Here is a 7,500-nt window from a genome sequence, read left to right on the forward strand (position 1 = left end):
AGGCGTAGGAGGTGATGATGATGAATATATATATATACATATATATATATATATATATATATATATATATATATATATATATATATATATATATATATATATATATATATATATATATATATATATATATATATATATATTTATGTATATATAAATCTAAATATATATATATATATATATATATATATATATATATATATATATATATATATATATATATAGGTGTGCATGTATATATATATATATATATATATATATATATATATATGTATATATATATATATATATATATATATATATATATATATATATATATATATACGTATATATATATATATATATATATATATATATATATATATATATATATATATATATATATATATATATATATATATATATATATATATATATATATATATATATATATATATATATATATATATATATATATATATATATATATTCAAAGAGGAAGATAATCTTACCAATTTCCCACTAATAGTTCATTCATATGTATTTGCCTTTTTGCTGTATAGTATTTATTCTGTGTGGGATTTAAGCTAATATTTTTTCACATTGTATTTTTATGTTCATGGTCATTATACAAATGTTCATACGTATTGCAATTACTCTTTTTTAGATAAAAAGTTCCTAGGAGTTAATGGTATTTCCTGGTACAGTAGAAATATGTATTATTAGAAGGATACCAAAACTAACACGTGCTGTAGTCTGAGAAACAAGGTGAAATTGCGAAGAAATTAATAAGTTGTCTTATATATACAATAAACTAAAAAAATCCCATTTTTCATGACTTCTGGAATTAAAGGTAAATATTTCCCCATGAATAAAATGAATATATATCAAGTGAAAGCAATGATTATAGCTTTGATATAACTTAAAACGTAATAATCTATCTGAGTATCTTGCTTAGAGTTCGATGAAATAGTAAAACAAGATTATATCAGCTTATCAAAACAATAATTAGTAACAACCTCAACTTACGTCCGGAAGATATTATAAAGGAGTAATTTGCGAAACGACCTGTAAGTGAAAAGACTTTCAGCCATTAACTTGTACAAAATAAGACGAAAACAAATATAAATCAGGGGAAAATTACAGCAAATATACCTAGTGCATTCTTAAGATAAGAACAGGATCAGTATGTGAAGAAATTGGCAATAACAAATAGTTTATAAGTAGTCTGGAATTAAAAAAAAAACATTACGATAAAAATAAATTAATAAATTATCAAATAACTGTCATGAAACAACCTTGGGGAACAGATTAAATTTATGTGATATAAAAAATTGAGAGTAAATAACAAATAAACTGTGAAGTGATAGTGAAGTGACCTCCCTCTTCGTTCAAAAAGGATTTCACCAACTCCTCTGCCTAAAGGAGAGAGCCAGAGACGATATAATCCCTTCTGGATTATCACGGAGTCTACTCAGATAATAAAATTTTCTGGTGACTCAATTAAGCTCGTAGCTGGAAGAGAATGTTTGCTATAGAACATCACTTTAAATCGGGTGATGGCGAGGGATTATGCATTTAGGCCTAATTAGGGATTGATGATGAATGCTCGACATTTTTTAGAGCAATTGATTCTATATGTTATACAACTATTATGGGAGAAGTCAATGGATAACAAAAGTACGTGGCCAGTCAAAAAGGACGGTTAAATATTGAGATACGCACATATATGTCTATATATGAGTGTATATATATATATATATATATATATATATATATATATATATATATATATATATATATATATATATATATATATATATATATATATATATATATATATATATATATATATGTGTATATATAAATGTATATATGCATATATACATTTATATGTATATATATATATATATATATATATATATATATATATATATATATATATATATATATATATATATATATATATATATATATATATATATATGTATATATATATATATATATATATATATATATATATATATATATATATATATATGTGTGTGTGTGTGTGTGTGTGTATATATATTATCAGATGAAACTACTTAGGAAAAAAAGAGAAGTAAATATTATCATTCTATCACTTAATTATAATGAAACATGAAATTATAAAATGCATTTGATCAATTTTATTTTTATATCAAATAAGATGCTATAATATATGTTTTATCCATTTTCCATCTATTTCAAGCAAAAGAGGTGGCACAAAGGACCCAAGAAGTTTCTCTTTTTTGTAAGCTATAGGAGATTTTAAAACGAATATCTCCAATTTCTCTTTCTTTATACCACGAAAGCATTCTTTCATATATGAACGATATCAATATCATTTCGAGTCTGGTTGATTCATTAGATAATCTTTTGCAGTATAATGTATGTTTTATTATTAACAAAACTCATTTCCTTTTTTTTTTTTTAATATAGTTCTATTATCATCATAATTGATTTCTTATACATGGATGTAAAGAAGTTTGGCACGACAGCTGATTGTCAATACCAAACTGTTATGGGTCTTGTTAAAAAGGAATAATTATCAAATGACAAATAAGACTTGAAAAATTTAAGTTAGACTTTAGGTATCTAAGTAATAAACTTAAAGTCGGTCCTCGAATTTTTTCACCCTGAAACTCATAAAATCTTTTCAACTGGTATGGAAATGACCTTTCATACGTCTGACTCTTCGCTCGTCATCATGAGGATGCTTAGAAATTATGACCTGATTCATCTTACTCTTTTTTTTATAACTAATTGCAAGTGTCAGTTACAAGCTTTCTGGATATATTTCTGCTGTGAAATATAAAGTAGAGTTTAGGGTTTATTCTCTTTATTGTAACAGGGTGAGTTTAATCTTTTTTTTTTTATTCACGTTTTATTTTGGTTTATTCAGCTTTTTTTTTTTTAAATGGTACATGGAATTTTGCAGAATAACAGAATGATACAAATATGTTTTCACGAAGGGGGAGAGAGCGAGAAACACAGACATTTAGAGGGTTCATACCTCAGTTTTTATCCTTTTGATAAATTTATTCCTTATGTTTTATCTTTCTTAGATTTTATCAGGCTTCCTTCAACTGAAAGAAATATATAAAAATACTTCTTGCTTCTTTGTAACTATTTGTATTTATCTATTTTATTTTTCGCTCTTCCCTTCCTTTGCTTAATTTTGTCATTCAGTTTCTGATTCTTCTTTCTCGTAATCTTTATTTATTTATTTTTTTTTTATTAATTTTCCCTTCCTTCACACTCCTCCTCCTCCTTATACTTCTCTTTTTTTTTTCTTTCCCTTTTATTTCTCCCCATGCTAGTCTTCTTCTTCTTCTTCTTCTTCTTCTTCTTCTTCTTCTTCTTCTTTTCTTTTACGAGCTGTGTCTTGCCATTGCCTTTTGAATAATTCATGTAGGGTAGAAAAATCCAGGGCTTTTCTAGTAGCGTAGAAAACAAGTCTCGCAAATTACAACCGGGATTTCAAGCTTTCCTCGAAATCTCAAAGCTACAACAATTTTCTTATCAAGTCTCCTTTTTCTTTTCGCCAATCTGGAACAAAGCGGTAAATAGGCACTTAGTTATTTTTCTAATTCTTTTCTATAAGTAAGTTTCAGTATAGAGGCAATCCTATTCAATTCACCTTTCTAATTATGTTAGAAAATTAATATGAAGGTCGTTATGAAGTCATATGGTTTACTTTTTAAATTTCCTATCTTTGGAAGTAATTCTTTTTCTGCCGTACACAATATACCGTTCATATGCCTGCCTAAATTCTTTTAAACTATGATAGTCCCAGATCACAAACAAATGAAACAGAGATCAAAAGAAAGCGAACCAGTAATTGCACCTAGATCCCTACTTTCTCTTGTAACCTTCAGCCAGTGACACCACGTATTCAAACTAATATCATTCCTGATCACAAACAAAGCAAACAAACATAAACAAGAAGTAAAATAACAATCTCATGTGGATCTCAATTTCTTTCCTTCCCTTCAGCTAATGCCACCATGCCTTCAAGATGTTGTCTTTCCCTGGCAAGAAAGGCTAATGTTGTGGAAATCCCCCGTTGCATCTAACGCTTCCTCACTGCTTAAATGCGGTCAACGACTCAATTCGAGGCTCAAATCCTCTGAGCCATAGTTACTCGGAGGCTGGATGAACGTGTGCTATTTCGTAACCGAATTTCTTGCTATGTCTTGCATCCTAATGAGCTTTTAAGGACGAAGTGTAAATGTGTGTTTAAAGCTTCAATATTGTTATAGTACTCTTTACTCTATGATGGTGTGTGAAGCACTGTATGAGAGTTACTTTCCACTTTTCTTTGATAGTGGGATGGGTGATGATAATTGTACCTTCATATAGCAATGGCGGCCTTGTCGTATTATATACAAATAACAGGATCCTACTCATTATGCGAATGTAAGGTGAGAATTATATGGTTTTAATTTTACTCATTAAAAAGTGAACACCATCAGTTTTCTATCAAGAAATATAACCTATCTTCACCAATAACATTGACTTATACTTTTAATACGATATATAAACTATTATACAAAAAGTCTAAATGCCCTATAATGTTTATATGAAGCAAACTATGATGTGGAGTTTTATAGATTATTTATGGAAGATCTAATTTAATGTTGTTACAGGTTTCAAAATGTTTTATGAGTTCATTACATCTCTTGTAGTTTATTCATTCCATTATTTATTTACTTCAGTGGGGTATTTTTCCTTTATAGTTCTCGAGGGAAAAGAACATAAAGCTGGCATCTCTCTCTCTCTCTCTCTCTCTCTCTCTCTCTCTCTCTCTCTCTCTCTCTCTCTCTCTCTCTCTCTCTCTCTCTCATTGATTTTTTTAAAATCAGGACTGAACTTTTTACATGAAACGTTTCATAAGAATAAAAGAAATTTTATGATAGAATAGTAGTTCTTTTTGCTACTACTACAACTAATACTGATAAGAAGACAATTTCTATCACACTTACTGTATCCTCTGTTTGCTAACATTCGGCAAATAAAAAAGTTAAATTTACACCAATATTTCCAAAGACTTAACGCGAAATAGTCACCTGTTATTTCACGGAAATATTTCATTGCTTTATCTTTAAACACAGAATAATGTTTGCAAGGAATTACAATCTGATGTGGTTGGAAATTACAACGTTTCATATCAAGTATTGAGAGATCAAAAAGGATTTGCAAAGGAGTTTGTTGATTGTCTGTTCCTTTGCCTCTTTCATCCTTTTTACCTTCTGGCCATTTCATGTTTTAAAGTTTATATATATATATATATATATATATATATATATATATATATATATATATATATATATGCAGTATATACATACATGTATATATATATATATATATATATATATATATATATACATATATATATATATATATATATATATATATATATATATATATATATGCACAGTATATATATATGTATATATATATATATACAGTATATATATATATTTAAATATATAAGTATATATATATATATATACAGTATATACATACATAAATATATAAGTATGTATATATACACACTCATATATATGTATATTATTACAATACACACACACACACACACACACACATATATATATATATATATATATATATATATATATATATATATATATATATATATATATATATATATATATGTATATATATATATATAATATATATATATATATATATATATATATATATATATATATATATATGTATATATATATATATATATATATATATATATATATATATATAGTTTTATCCTACTTTTCTAACGGGTTAAACATTTCGTAGCATAAATTAGACCTTTGAAAACACGCCCCCCCCCCCTCGTAAGTCAAAACCATAGTCGTTATACGTCAGCTAGAGAGCAGGTGCACTCAAACAGATCAAAAGGTCGTGACTAATCTTAATTAATCAAAATAGTCAACACTAATGACATCGTTATACCTTGAGGCTATTATGAATATGATAGATGACTCAATCCACCTCCCGTTATAAATCACCTCATTAAATTTCTAATCTTTGATGCGATAAAGGTATATACTTTTTATTGTTTTTTGGGGTTGCGGTTTTTTCTATATGAGTTCTTTTTCTGCTGCTTCGTAGGCGGTTTTGTATGTTTAATATAAGCCTTTAAATTAGCCTGAGATTCAAATTCAGTTTTGGAATATTTTAACATGCTATTAGATAAGAGTCGCATATAGCATTATTCATGTAATCTCTACAAGGCAAGGAAGAAGATGCATATACCCGTCAAAAAGAGAGAGGGATCTGTTATAACAAGAGAAGATGAAGAAAGACAACGTTTGGATGGAACACTTTACTGAGGTATTGAATACGACATATAAAGGGAATAATTTCATTTGTTTAGTTTATCAGTAAGCTGAAAGGATCCACCCAGCAAACGTATCTATTGGAGAGACCATCGACTTGATCCCAGAGAGAATCTACAGGGACCCTTCTACCCAAACCCTAGATATCCCTAAGGAAGGGATATCCCTGGTTGAAATATGTAATGAAGGCTACTTTTACCACCCACAGGAGGAAAGATGGCACAGTGATGGGCTCTCCTCTTAAGGCTCTTTGCCAACTTATATATATATATATATATATATATATATATATATATATATATATATATATATATATATATTATATTATATATATATATATATACTATATATATAATATATATATATATATATATATATATATATATATATATATATATATATATATATATATATATATAAATATATATATATATATATATGTATATATATATATATATATATATATATATATATATATATATATATATATATATATATATATATATATTATATATATTATATATATATATATATATATATATATATATATATATATATATATATACATATATATATATATATATATATATATATATATATATATATATATATATATATATATATATATATATATATATATATATATATATATATATATATATATATATATATATATATATATATATATATATGTATATATATATATATATATATATATATATATATATATTATATATATATATGTATATATACATATATATATATATATATATATATATATATATATATATATATATATACGTATATATAATAGTGAGAAAGATAACGAAAGAAAGACGGGATAAGTCAGAGGCACAGGATATTATGGATATGATAAATATATATTTGTACGTCCAGAAAAGCTGAATAGATTACAAGTCGTATTATAATTTTTCTCTCGAATTATTCAACTCATTTCATCTTGAATTAGATTATCCATCTCATTAAATTCTCAATTTAATTAATAATATCACAGAATTTCCAACATTCTCAAAACCAGATCCAAATTACCCTTTTGGAAGAGAATGAATCAATTGGAATTAATGAGTTAAAATTTTGTTCTATAGATCATTGCAAACATTATATATGATTAAAT

This window comes from Palaemon carinicauda, chromosome 14 (genome assembly GCF_036898095.1).
Source record: "Palaemon carinicauda isolate YSFRI2023 chromosome 14, ASM3689809v2, whole genome shotgun sequence".
Taxonomy (NCBI): domain Eukaryota; kingdom Metazoa; phylum Arthropoda; class Malacostraca; order Decapoda; family Palaemonidae; genus Palaemon; species Palaemon carinicauda.